Below are 12,389 nucleotides of genomic sequence, written 5' to 3' on the forward strand. Positions count from 1 at the left end.
TCTGCCAAAAGATCAAGTTCCATTGAGTGTTTCAGGCGACGGGCATACTCATGCGATGTGACATTTTCCTTCATAATTGTGGCAAACAATGGGTGATGCATCAGTGACCGAAGACTTCATATTAGAGGAAGGAGTATTGTACTGATAACCATTAGTTTGAGCCATCTGGGAGTAACCATATGATTCGATGAGCGACCACGACCTCTATTACCTCTACCTCTACCACGTCCACGATTGGTAGCAACTGAGGTGTGAGTAAATTGTGTTGTTGGTGCTATGACATTAAGAGCCTCATCTCTTTTCAATTGTCGTTCTTCATTCAACAACAATCCGTATAAGAATAGGAATCCTAGTTGGAAAAGGATTCCAATGTAGTGTCTATAAATCGGGTTTCAATGTAACTATTTAGATACACAATTCAATAATATTTTTCCCATATATTTCTCACATGGTATCAGAGCATTGGTGAGAAACTTCAAGTCACCGTGTCAAATTCCGGCGACGACGGTTGGGACTGATTTGTGTCATCTTTCGTTCTGAAGGTGTTGTACGTAAGACAACACCATCACGAGGCTCAGGAAGCTCAGGCGACCGAACCCCAATTAGATCCACCGGAAAACAGCCTCTCACGCGCCTCCACGTGCCGTTCGAAGGTGGAAGTTTTCCGGCAAGATCTAGTCACGCGTTGGCGCGTGAGTGCTGCTCCGGTCATCTGTTTTCGAGCAGTTTTCTTCTGTTAGGGTCGTCCAGTATTTTCGACCAGAACCCAGTCAGTTTTCTCCAGATCCGATCACCGGAATTAGGGTTCCGGTGATTTACAGGCAGTTTCCGGCGAAAGCAGACCACTGTAGGGCAGTTTCTGGCAAGTTTCTGGTAAAATCAGAATTTTCAGGCCACTGTGGGCAGATTACGGCAGATTCCGGCAGCTTCCAATATTTTCAGACCACTGTAGCAGTTTCTGTCAGTTTCCAGCATACATACTAGTCTATGGAGAATCGACGAAGGAGAGAACGTTTTGGAAAATCTCGATCCAAGTGTAGTCATTGTCATAAACCTGGACACACTCGTGACGTATGTTATATTTTGCATGGTCCACCACCCAGTTATGATCCTATTGTTCTAAAGGAATATAATGAGCTCCTTCGAAATCGCGCAAGTAAACAACGTTTTGGAAAACCTTGATCCAAGTGTAGTCATTGCCATAAACCTGGACATACTCGTGACATATGTTATATTTTGCATGGTCCACCACCCAGTTGTGATCCTAGTGTTCTAAAGGAATATAAAGAGTTCCTTCGGTATCGTGCAAATAAACAAACATCTCCACAAGTAGTTTCGGTTGCACAACCTGATATTTCTGTTGCGGGTAATTCATTTACTTGTGTGTCACAGGCAAGCACTCTTGGATCATGGGTCATAGACTCAGGGGCTTCTGATCATATCTCTAGTAATAAATCACTATTGTCTGATATTGTTTATTCACAATCTCTTCCAGCTATTACTTTAGCCAATGGGATCCAAACAAAACCAAAAGGGGTTGGAAAAGCCAAACCCGTATCTTCTGTCACCCTAGACTCTGTTCTTTATGTCCCTGGTTCTCCTTTTAATCTAGCATCGGTTAGTCGTTTGACGAAAGCCCTACATTGTAGCATAACCTTTTTTGATGATTTTTTTCTCATGCAGGACCGCAGTACGGGACAGATGATTGGAACAGGACATGAATCACAAGGCCTTTACTATCTTACCTCTTCAAATTCCTTAACAGCATGCTCCGTTACAGATTCCCCAGATCTAATTCACAAACGTTTGGGACATCCAAGTCTATCCAAACTGCAAAAGATGGTGCCTAGTTTGTCTAGTTTATCCACATTAGATTGTGAGTCGTGTCAACTGGGGAAACACACTCGTGCTACATTTTCACGTAGTACTGAGGGTCGTTCAGAGTCTATTTTTTCAGTAGTTCATTATGATATTTGGGGTCCTAGTAGAGTCAGTTCCACCTTAGGATTTCGTTATTTTGTTAGTTTCATTGATGATTATTCGAGATGCACTTGGGTTTTCTTAATGAAAGATCGTTCTGAGTTATTTTCTATATTCAAAAGTTTTTTTGCTGAAATACAAAATCGGTTTGGTGTTTCTATTCGTACTTTTCGTAGTGATAATGCTTTAGAATACTTATCATCCCAGTTTCAGGAGTATATGTCTCACCAAGGAATTATTCACCAAACATCTTGTCCTTACACTCCTCAGCAAAATGGTGTAGCAGAAAGAAAGAATAGGCATCTCATTGAGACTGCTCGCACTCTCCTCATTGAATCCCATGTTCCACTGCGTTTTTGGGGTGATGCAGTCCTTTCATCTTGTTATTTAATTAATAGAATGCCGTCTTCTTCTATTCAGAATCAGGTTCCACATTCCATACTGTTTCCTCAGTCACATCTCTATCCTATCCCCCCCTCGTGTCTTTGGGAGCACATGTTTTGTTCATAATTTAGCCCCAGGGAAAGATAAATTAGCTCCTCGTGCTCTTAAATGTGTTTTTCTTGGTTACTCTCGAGTTCAAAAAGGGTATCGTTGTTATTCACATGATCTTCATCGATACCTTATGTCCGCTGATGTTACATTTTTTGAGTCTCAACCTTACTATACATCTTCTGATCATCCTGATGTATCTATGGTCTTACCTATACCTCAGGTTTTACCTATGCCAACCTTTGAGGAATCTACGATTACTTCTACATCTCCAGTTATAGTGCCACCACTACTAACTTATCATCATCGTCCACGTCCAACCCTAGTCCCAGATGATTCATGTCATGCGCCAGACCCTGCTCCTACTGCGGACTTGCCTCCTCCTAGCCAATCGCTTACACTTCAAAAAAGTATACGATCCACTCGAAATACTAACCCACATTATACCTTCTTAAGTTATCATCGTCTATCATCACCCCATTATGCATTTGAGTAGTCATTGTCCTCTATTTCCATTCCTAAGACTACAGGTGAAGCACTTTCTCATTCTGGATGGAGGCAGGCTATGATTGATGAGATGTCTGCTTTACATAAGAGTGGTACTTAGGAGCTTGTCTCCCTTCCTGCAGGTAAATCTACTGTTGGTTGTCGTTGGGTTTATGCAGTCAAAATTGGTCCAGACGGTCAAGTTGATCGACTTAAGGCTCGCCTTGTTGCTAAAGGGTATACTCAGATATTTGGGCTAGATTATAGTGACACTTTCGCTCCTGTGGCTAAAATAGCATCCGTTCGTCTTTTTCTATCTATGGCTGCCGTTCGTCATTGGCCTCTTCATCAGTTGGACATTAAGAATGCTTTTCTACATGGTGATCTTGAGGAAGAAGTTTATATGGAGCAACCACCTGGTTTTGTTTCTCGGGGGAGTCTAGTAGCCTTGTATGTCGATTACGTAGGTCACTCTATGGTCTGAAACAGTCTCCTCGAGCTTGGTTTGGGAAGTTCAGCACAGTAATTCAGGAGTTTGGCATGACTCGTAGTGGAGCTGATCACTCTGTGTTTTATCGGCATTCTGCACCAAGTCGATGTATCTATTTGGTTGTTTACGTTGATGATATTGTTATCACCGGTAATGATCAAGATGGTATCATTGATTTAAAGCAACATCTCTTTAAGCACTTCCAGACCAAAGACCTTGGCAGATTGAAGTATTTTCTAGGTATTAAGGTTGCTCAGTCTAGATCAGGTATTGTTATTTCTCAACGCAAGTATGCCTTAGACATTCTTGAGGAGACAGGAATGATGAGATGTAGACCTATTGGCACTCCTATGGATCCGAATGTTAAACTCCTTCCAGGACAGGGGGAGCCACTTAGTAATCCTGAAAGGTATAGACGGCTTGTTGGAAAGTTGAATTATCTCACAGTGACTAGACCTGACATCTCTTTTCCTGTGAGTGTTGTAAGTCAGTTTATGACTTCCCCTTGTGATAGTCGTTGGGAAGCAGTTGTTCGTATTCTGCTATATATAAAGTCAGCTCCCGGTAAAGGACTACTCTTTGAGGATCAAGGCCATGAGCATATCATTGGATATACAGACGCTGATTGGGCAGGATCACCCTCTGACAGACGTTCGACATTCGGATATTGTGTTTTAGTAGGAGGTAATTTGGTGTCGTGGAAGAGTAAGAAACAGAATGTGGTTGCTCGATCTAGTGCAGAATCAGAATATCGAGCAATGGCGACAGCAACTTGTGAGCTAGTTTGGATCAAACAGTTGCTAGGAGAACTAAAATTTGGCAAAATTGATCAGATGGAACTTGTGTGTGATAATCAAGCGGCTTTTCATATCGCATCAAATCCAGTGTTTCATGAAAGGACTAAGCACATTGAGATTGACTGTCACTTTGTCAGAGAAAAGATACTCTCGGGAGATATTGTTACGAAATTTGTGAAGTCAAATGATCAGCTTGCAGATATCTTCACCAAGTCCCTCACATGTCCTCGTATTAATTACATCTGTAACAAGCTAGGTACATATGATTTGTATGCACTAGGTTGAGGGGGAGTGTTAGAATATAAATAAGTATTTCCTACTTAGAATAGGAACAAGAATAGGAATAGGAATAAGATAGGAATCCTAGTTGGAAAAGGATTCCAATGTAGTGTCTATAAATAGGGTTTCAATGTAACTATTTAGATACACAATTCAATAATATTTTTCCCATATATTTCTCACAGTCTCCAATACCCACCAATGAACCTTTTTAGATACTCTATCATATGCTTTCTTTAGGTCAAGAAACCATGTGCAAATATCTCTTCCTCTTGCAATAAACTTCCATCAATCTCCATTGCTAAAAATATAGCTTCTGTTATAGAGCTACCAGGCATAAATCCAAACAGGAACTTTGTCTCTCTTGTAATGTCCTTACTCTTTATGTCTATGCTCTTATCACTTTATTCCTGAGTTCCATTGTATGACTCATAAGTTTAATGCCATGATAATTCACATAACTTTGGATGTTTCATTTGTTCTTATAAATTTGAGTTCAGGTACTCTTTCTCCACACATCGGGCATCCTACCACATCTTAATATAACATTAAATAGCTTGATAAGCTATCCTACTCTAACCTCTCCAAGACACTCTAGACCTCTATGAAGATACTACCTGGGCCCCAAGCATTTCTGATCCTAATATTTTTATGGCATTTTTAACCTAGGCCAGCCTAGTTCTATGAATGTAGCTCACAGATGTTTGGAGATCCAGAAGGTCTATATCATGGTTTGAGTTGAATAATTGATGAAACTAGCCTCTTTATCTCGTTATCTTCTATAAACAGTTGTTGGGAATCATCCTAATATACTTTCCCTGTTTTAAGTCCTTCTCTTCTCTCTTGGTCATGTTAGTTTATATATTTCTTTCTCCCTTTCTGTTGTCCATAGTTTTTGGTACAAGACATCTAGGGCTTCCCCTCAAGCTTACTAATAGCCTTCTTAGCTTCACTGTTAACTCTCTCATGCTCTTCAAAGGCTTCTCCATTTTCTGCTTTTGCTAACTTCTTATAGCACACTCTTTAGGTCTAATAACTCTTTATACTTCCGCATTTCACCACCGAGATTCTTGTGGTCGAGGTCCTACATCTTTAAACATACCTAGCACTCCGTGTGCTACTTTTTCAATGCAAACCTGACATTTTCTTCCACATGATGTTTGTGTCCCCCCCTCTAAGTCCCATACTCATTCCTCCTATAGTTTTTCTTGAAACACTAACTAGTTAGCACCATTTAATGTCCTCTACTAAATTCTCGATTGCTTGCAAGTTTTCCCCTTTCTCACTCTTCCCTTACTCTTTACATCCAATACCACCAACCTATGTTGGGTGGTTAGTTCTACTTCTTGTATAACCTTACTATCTTATATTAGAGATTCTATCCGTCTTGTAGTTAGAATAAAGTTATTAGGTGGGAATTCCTTTTTTTAAGATGGGTTAGCTGCCACCAAATCATATGCTAAAGTGAACTCTAGGATAGGCTTTACTTAATCTTCTTGTGACATATACTTCGTGTACTTGGTCAAAGCCACCACTCTTTTTGCCCACACCCTTCTATATTATGGGAACCGTTTCTGATTTTGTACCACATCTGGGAACTGATGAGACATAACTCACTTCTTTACCTATATACGTCCATGATATGGGAAGCGCTTATAGTCCCTCACACTCAAGTAGCATGGTGATGGTACCCCTTGCTTATTTTCCATCATATCGGGTGTCGGTGTTAAGTGTAATTTGTGCACGTCCCTATGATATTTGTATTGTGAGACTTCATCATGAAAATTGCTAGTTTTATGCAAGCTGCCCACCTACTGCAACCCTCCTTCGTTATCTGGGTTTGGGACCGGCAATGTGAGCAAGCTTACACTACAGAGTTGTAACTACATGTGAAACTAACAATTTAAAATTGTTAGAATCAATCCTTGAATTTTTGTTACCAGTCTCAGAAAAGAAAATAATATATATCCTTGAATCTCATTATAGTTTTTTAAATGGAGATTGGGTTGAGTTACATTGATTAAGGATTAAGTTTAATTAAATCTACATTGACATGAATCTACTCTGAACCTTGTCAATTCCTGCTCTTTTGATGAGCTTTATGGAATGTATTATTTTTTTCCTCGAGGAAAACTAAACCCAGGTTTTAAGGACAGGGGGACATTAGAATCCGTGAAGTTTGAACTCAGTTATCGTGAATCTTACACCACAACTTTGCTCTCTGAAGGTGCCGCTATATTTTATTGAGCTATTAATAAAATATTTCAAGTGTCCTGTTTGTCCTATTATATCTTGTTTCCTGTAATAAAGAATAAATTCTTGGTGTCACTAGCCTTTTCACTTTACTATCCTTGGCAATGGTACTGATTAATTGCCATTATTACTCTCAAAATTTACCGCACATGCATCTTAAACATTGATAAATTTTATTAAACAAGAAGGTTTCTTTACTAAGTTTCTGGAAATTGGTGGCTGTAGTCGGAAGGATTTGTGGATAGAGTTAGAGAGTGGTGGAGTTCCTTCAGCTACACAGGAAGACCCGACTATGTTTTGCAATGCAAACTTAAAACACTGAAACTTAAACTAAAGGAATGGAAACAAGAGGAGGGTGGAAATCCGGGCATTCAAAGAAGGAGATTGTTAGAGCAGTTAGCAGAATTGGATACAGAAAGGGAAATAAGAACTCTCACTGTGGAGGAAACGACAAAAAAGGCTGCAGTCTTACTTGAGTATGATGAGCTAGTCAAGAAAGAGGAAGTTTCATGGAGACAGAAGTCAAGAGTACTATGGTTGAAAGAGGGAGACAATAACACCAAATTCTTCCACAAAATGGTAAATGCTCATAGGAGATACAACAATATAGATCAACTCATGATACAAGGAGAGGTTACTCAAGAGAAAAGCAGAATTGAAGGGGATATAATAGCATATTATAAAAACTTGTATAGAGACACATCAATGGAGACCTTATCATAATGCTGAATATCCAATGTTGACCGAAGCGGAGAAAATGACCCTGCAAGGCAAATTTGAGGAGAATGAAGTACTAAATTTCCTAAAGCTATGTGCAGCTGATAAGACTCATGGTCCAGATGGGTACACAATGGGTTTCTTCATCAAGTGTTGGGATGGAGTGAAGAAAGACATCATGGACACCTTTCAAAATGTCTATGATCAAGAAGGCTTTGAGAAGAGTTTCAATGCTACGTTCATTGCACTCATTCCAAAGAAGAAAGGAGCCAATGAGTTGAGGGATTACAGGCCAATTAGCCTCATAGGGAGTATTTACAAAATACTTTCCAAAGTTCTCACAAAAAGGCTGAAAGGTATAATAGATAGACTGGTGGACTCACAACAAATGACTTTTATAGAAGTAAGACAAATTATGGATGCAGTGTTGATTGCTAATGAAGCTGTAGATTCCAGGATTAAGCAGAAGGAATCTGGTATTCTATGCAAGCTGGACATAGAAAAAGCATATGATCATGTAAATTGGAAGTACCTTCCGAAGGTGTTAGAGATGATGTGATTTGGACAAAAGTGGTCGAACTGGATCAACTTTTGCATTTCTACAGTTGGCTTCTCTGTTCTGATTAATGGGTCCCCGGTAGGTTTCTTTCAAACTCAAAGGGACTCAGTTAGGGTGATCCATTGTCTCCTTTTTTGTTCTTAATTACTATGGAGGGGCTGAATAACATCATTAAGACAACTAATATGAGAGGATGGATAAAAGGTTTTGATGTGGCTAGGGAGGAAACATAAAGCTTGGAAGTGACACATCTTCAGTATGCAGATGATACACTATTTTTTTGTGGAGCTGAGAAAGACCAACTGAAGTACTTAAGGGTGATCTTGGTGCTGTTTGTAAGGGTATCCGGGTTGCACATTAACTGGAAAAAAACCTTTATGTATCCTATTAATGAAGTCAACAATATGTACTTGTTAGCTTCAATCCTAGGGGGTGAAGTAGGTATTCTACCTAAAACTTATTTCGGGATGCCATTGGGAGCAAGATCCAAGTCCTTGGAAATTTGGAATGGTGTGGTAGAGAAGTGTGAGAAGAAGCTGGCTAGATGGAAAATTCAGCGTGTGTCAAGAGGGGGGAAGACTGACCCTCATTAATTCAGTCCTTGATGCTCTCCCAACATGCATGTTGTCTCTATTTCCCATCCCAGCAGGGATCACTAAAAGGCTAGACAACATAAGAAGGAAGTTCATGTGGTAAGGAAACAAAGAGAATAAAGGTTTTCATCTAGTAAAATGGAATGTTGTGACAACTGGAAAGAAGAATCGTGGTCTGGGAATAAAGAATGTGGAGCTTCATAGCAAAGCACTCTTAATGAAATGGCTGTGGAAATACTCAAATGAAAACGAAACACTTTGGAGAAGAGTGATAGGTGCCAAATATAAGGATGAAGACAGTTGGATGACTAAGATTGTGACCACACCTTATGGGACCAGTTTATGGAGATCTATAAGAGTCTTATGGGAGGAAGTTAAACTCAACTTCAAGATGAAAGTGAAGAATGGGAACAAGATCAAATTCTGGAAGGATGAATGGCATGAGAAAGGTAACTTGGAAACCCTTTTCCCTGATATTTACAATTTGGCAATGTTCCAACAAAGGACTATTAAAACTCTGGACACCACAAGGGTGGTATTTCATCTTCAAGAGACAACCAAATGACTGGGAAGTGATGGGGTTGGCAGAATTCCTCAACATGGTTGGACACTTTACTGGACTTCAGGCAAATGAGGATATGGTTTGGTGGAAAGGCAACAATAGAGGAGAGTTCAAAGTACATTAAGCTTATAGGTTGATGGATCAATAAACCCAGTAGAGCCCCATCTGACCTTGGAAACAAATATGTAAGTACAGAATTCCACACAAAGTTTCATGCTTTATTTGGCTGCTAGCTAAGGAAGTTGCCCTGACTCAGGTCAACGTAATGAAAAAGGGGATAACCTTGTGCTCTAGGTGTTTCCTATGTGGGGAAACCTTAGAAATTGTAAATCATCTATTTCTACACTGCAAATATACTCAGCAGCTTTGAAGGACCTGGACTATGCCTAGGAGAGTTACCGAGGCCTTATATAGCTGGGAGGAGGCAAGTGTCCTTGCAAAAGACAGAATTAGATGGAGACTTATCCCTGTTTCATTATGGTGGGCAATTCGAAAAGAGAGAAATTCCAGATATTTTGAAGGCATAGAAAATAGTGTGCAGGAAGTTAAACTAAACTGCTTTTTGTTGTTATGTTTTTGGTGTAATCAATTATACTCAAAAGACACTGCTTCTATAGTTGATGTTTTAGACTCAATATAGAAATAGAGAGGCGGAGTTTGGAGTGCATTTCTATATAGTTGGGAGTGCATTTCTATATAAGGTTGGAGTACAACCCATGTACTTTTGTGATATAATACAAAGTTACCAAGTTAAAAAAAAAACTAAGTTTCTGGAAGTCTACTCAGTGTGGAGGTAAAGAAATGGGAGATGCTTTGAAGATAGGTCCAATTCTATTCATAAAGTAAAACGGAATTGTATTGTATCTTTACTTTTTGGTGTAAACAACTTTGTATAGAAGATATAGATCAGATTGTAGATTTGATAGATCTTTGTAACCTATTCTCTGTTTTGGAGGTGACCAGCACACCCTTAATGCCGAGGAATACAACTTTAGCAGTTTCAGGAAATAAAGAGAGATCTACTCAGTAGGTTTAGACCTCTTGATTTGAGTGTAATAACATGCATGCTTAAAGCATGTTTTTCAGGATAGTCCCCGATAAACTCTTAGTTTATAATTTCATGAATTTCGACATCCTAAAATTTTGGGGAAAAATGACGAGAGAAAGGAGCTTAGTCCCACTTATTTTCCACAAGTCATTTGGCTCTGATCAGTCTCTCTCCAGTCATCTTGATGATCCAATATTACAACAAAAACAAATTCAGTGTAATCCCACAAGTCGGGTCGGTCTGTATACCATTTTTGCGTAGTTGCTGGATTTTGAGTTAGAATATGTTTTGTTTTTTACCAATCAGGTGCTTTTTCTATTTCAGCTTTCTGAGATCTTCAATATTTCACGAGTACTTTTTAAGATAGTGTGCCGAATCTTGCCTTTCATAAATCTTCTAACTATTCAATCTAAGGTGCTGGGACATAACTTTAAACACAAATACTATTTGCAAGTAATGAAATAGTATTTGCAAATCAATGTTTATTTTACAGTTTTGCCCATTACTTAACTTCTACTTGAAATTGTGAATTTGATGTTGGAGAACTTATTTGAGGTGTATATCAAGTGAAATAATGGTTTTGGCTTACCAAACTTCATTCTTTTCTCCAAGTGAAAGTTATGCATAAACATCGGGTTCAAGTACTCTCTCCATTTCAATTCGTGTGGCTTGATTTAGAGTATTAGGGTCAAACTAATGTTCTATGTAAATTCAGACATAGAATCTTCATTTTTTTTTTGAAATAAAATATATATATTTAGAAACTAAATAAAAAGTACTAAAGTAACTATGGTTAACAATTTAAGATATTTAGAAAGTATTTGAAAATATCGTGGTTAAAGAAAATATTCTTTGACATTCCATATTGTAACTAAGACACAAAATTTGAAACATAGGGAGTATTATTTTTCAAATTGAACTTCACTCGAATCAACCTTAACCATATATTGTCAAAAAGGGAAGAATCATCAAGTATCTACCTTGTGGAATTAAGACACCCTTACCGGAAGATATCTCCCTACTCTAGATAATCTAAGTTTTTTTGATAAATACTCTAAGATAGTTTAGAGGGGTTTTGACCCACTCACTCAATTTAATTTGATTATCTAGAGTATATAATTAGATTAATTAAATTATCTACTGTAGATATCTTATTAAATTGAGTGAATAGGTTAAACCCCCCCCCCCCCCCCCCCCCCCCCCCCCCCCCCCCCCCCCCCCCCCCCCACACACACACACACACACACACACACAAAATTGAATATGTGGCAAAATAGTTGGGATAGCTTGCTGAGAGACACGTGAGAGATGAAAAAGTCTTAAAAATGAGTCCATATGGCACAATGAGTTTAGAGGTTCTGTGAACACCCAATAGTTTAGTTATGAAACATGAAAAATAGTGATAGTTTAGGTTTTAACCAATTCACTCAATTTTTTTTCACGTGTACTGCCATTTGGAACTCTTTGAGGAACTTTTGGAGCGTGATGTTCACGTAGCATGTCATATTTCTCCAGAGAATATTTTAATATGAGTTCATGGTAGTTCAGGGAGGTTTTAGTGAACACCCTAGTTTAGGTATGAAACTCGCAAAAGGTGATAGTTTAGTAGGTGTTTAACCTATTCACTCAATTAAATTTGTAGCTTAACTTTGCAAAATGAAAGCTAAGACTTAGCCTCTATCACCTCTTGTTATGGAACCAAATTTCTGATGATTTAGCCATCTATATATGTTGTGACCTTGTGGAAGGTAGACACTCAACACTGATTTATGTATAAATGCTAAGTTGTGCAGACTCTTCACTTTCGATGCCGTACCCGTGTCAGATTCTCCAAAAATACTCTACTTTTGGTGAATCCGACACACACCCCTTGACATTTTTGAAGAGTCTGAGCAACATAGTATAAATGATAACATCAACTGAAAAATAGGGTCTGTACAGTGTTCTGGTTGAGACTATTGAGCATTTGGGTCGAATGGAAAATACTTTTACAGTTTTACTTATAAAAAAAGGAACTATTGAGCATTTGTGTTGTAAAGATGCTTCCACTGGCAGTTATTTCTCTTGATGGAAGTGAGAAGATGAGATATCCTAATTTAGCATTCCTGAAATCTCTTCCTCATATCTATCTAA

Source organism: Solanum stenotomum, chromosome 9 (assembly GCF_019186545.1).
Source record: "Solanum stenotomum isolate F172 chromosome 9, ASM1918654v1, whole genome shotgun sequence".
Taxonomy (NCBI): domain Eukaryota; kingdom Viridiplantae; phylum Streptophyta; class Magnoliopsida; order Solanales; family Solanaceae; genus Solanum; species Solanum stenotomum.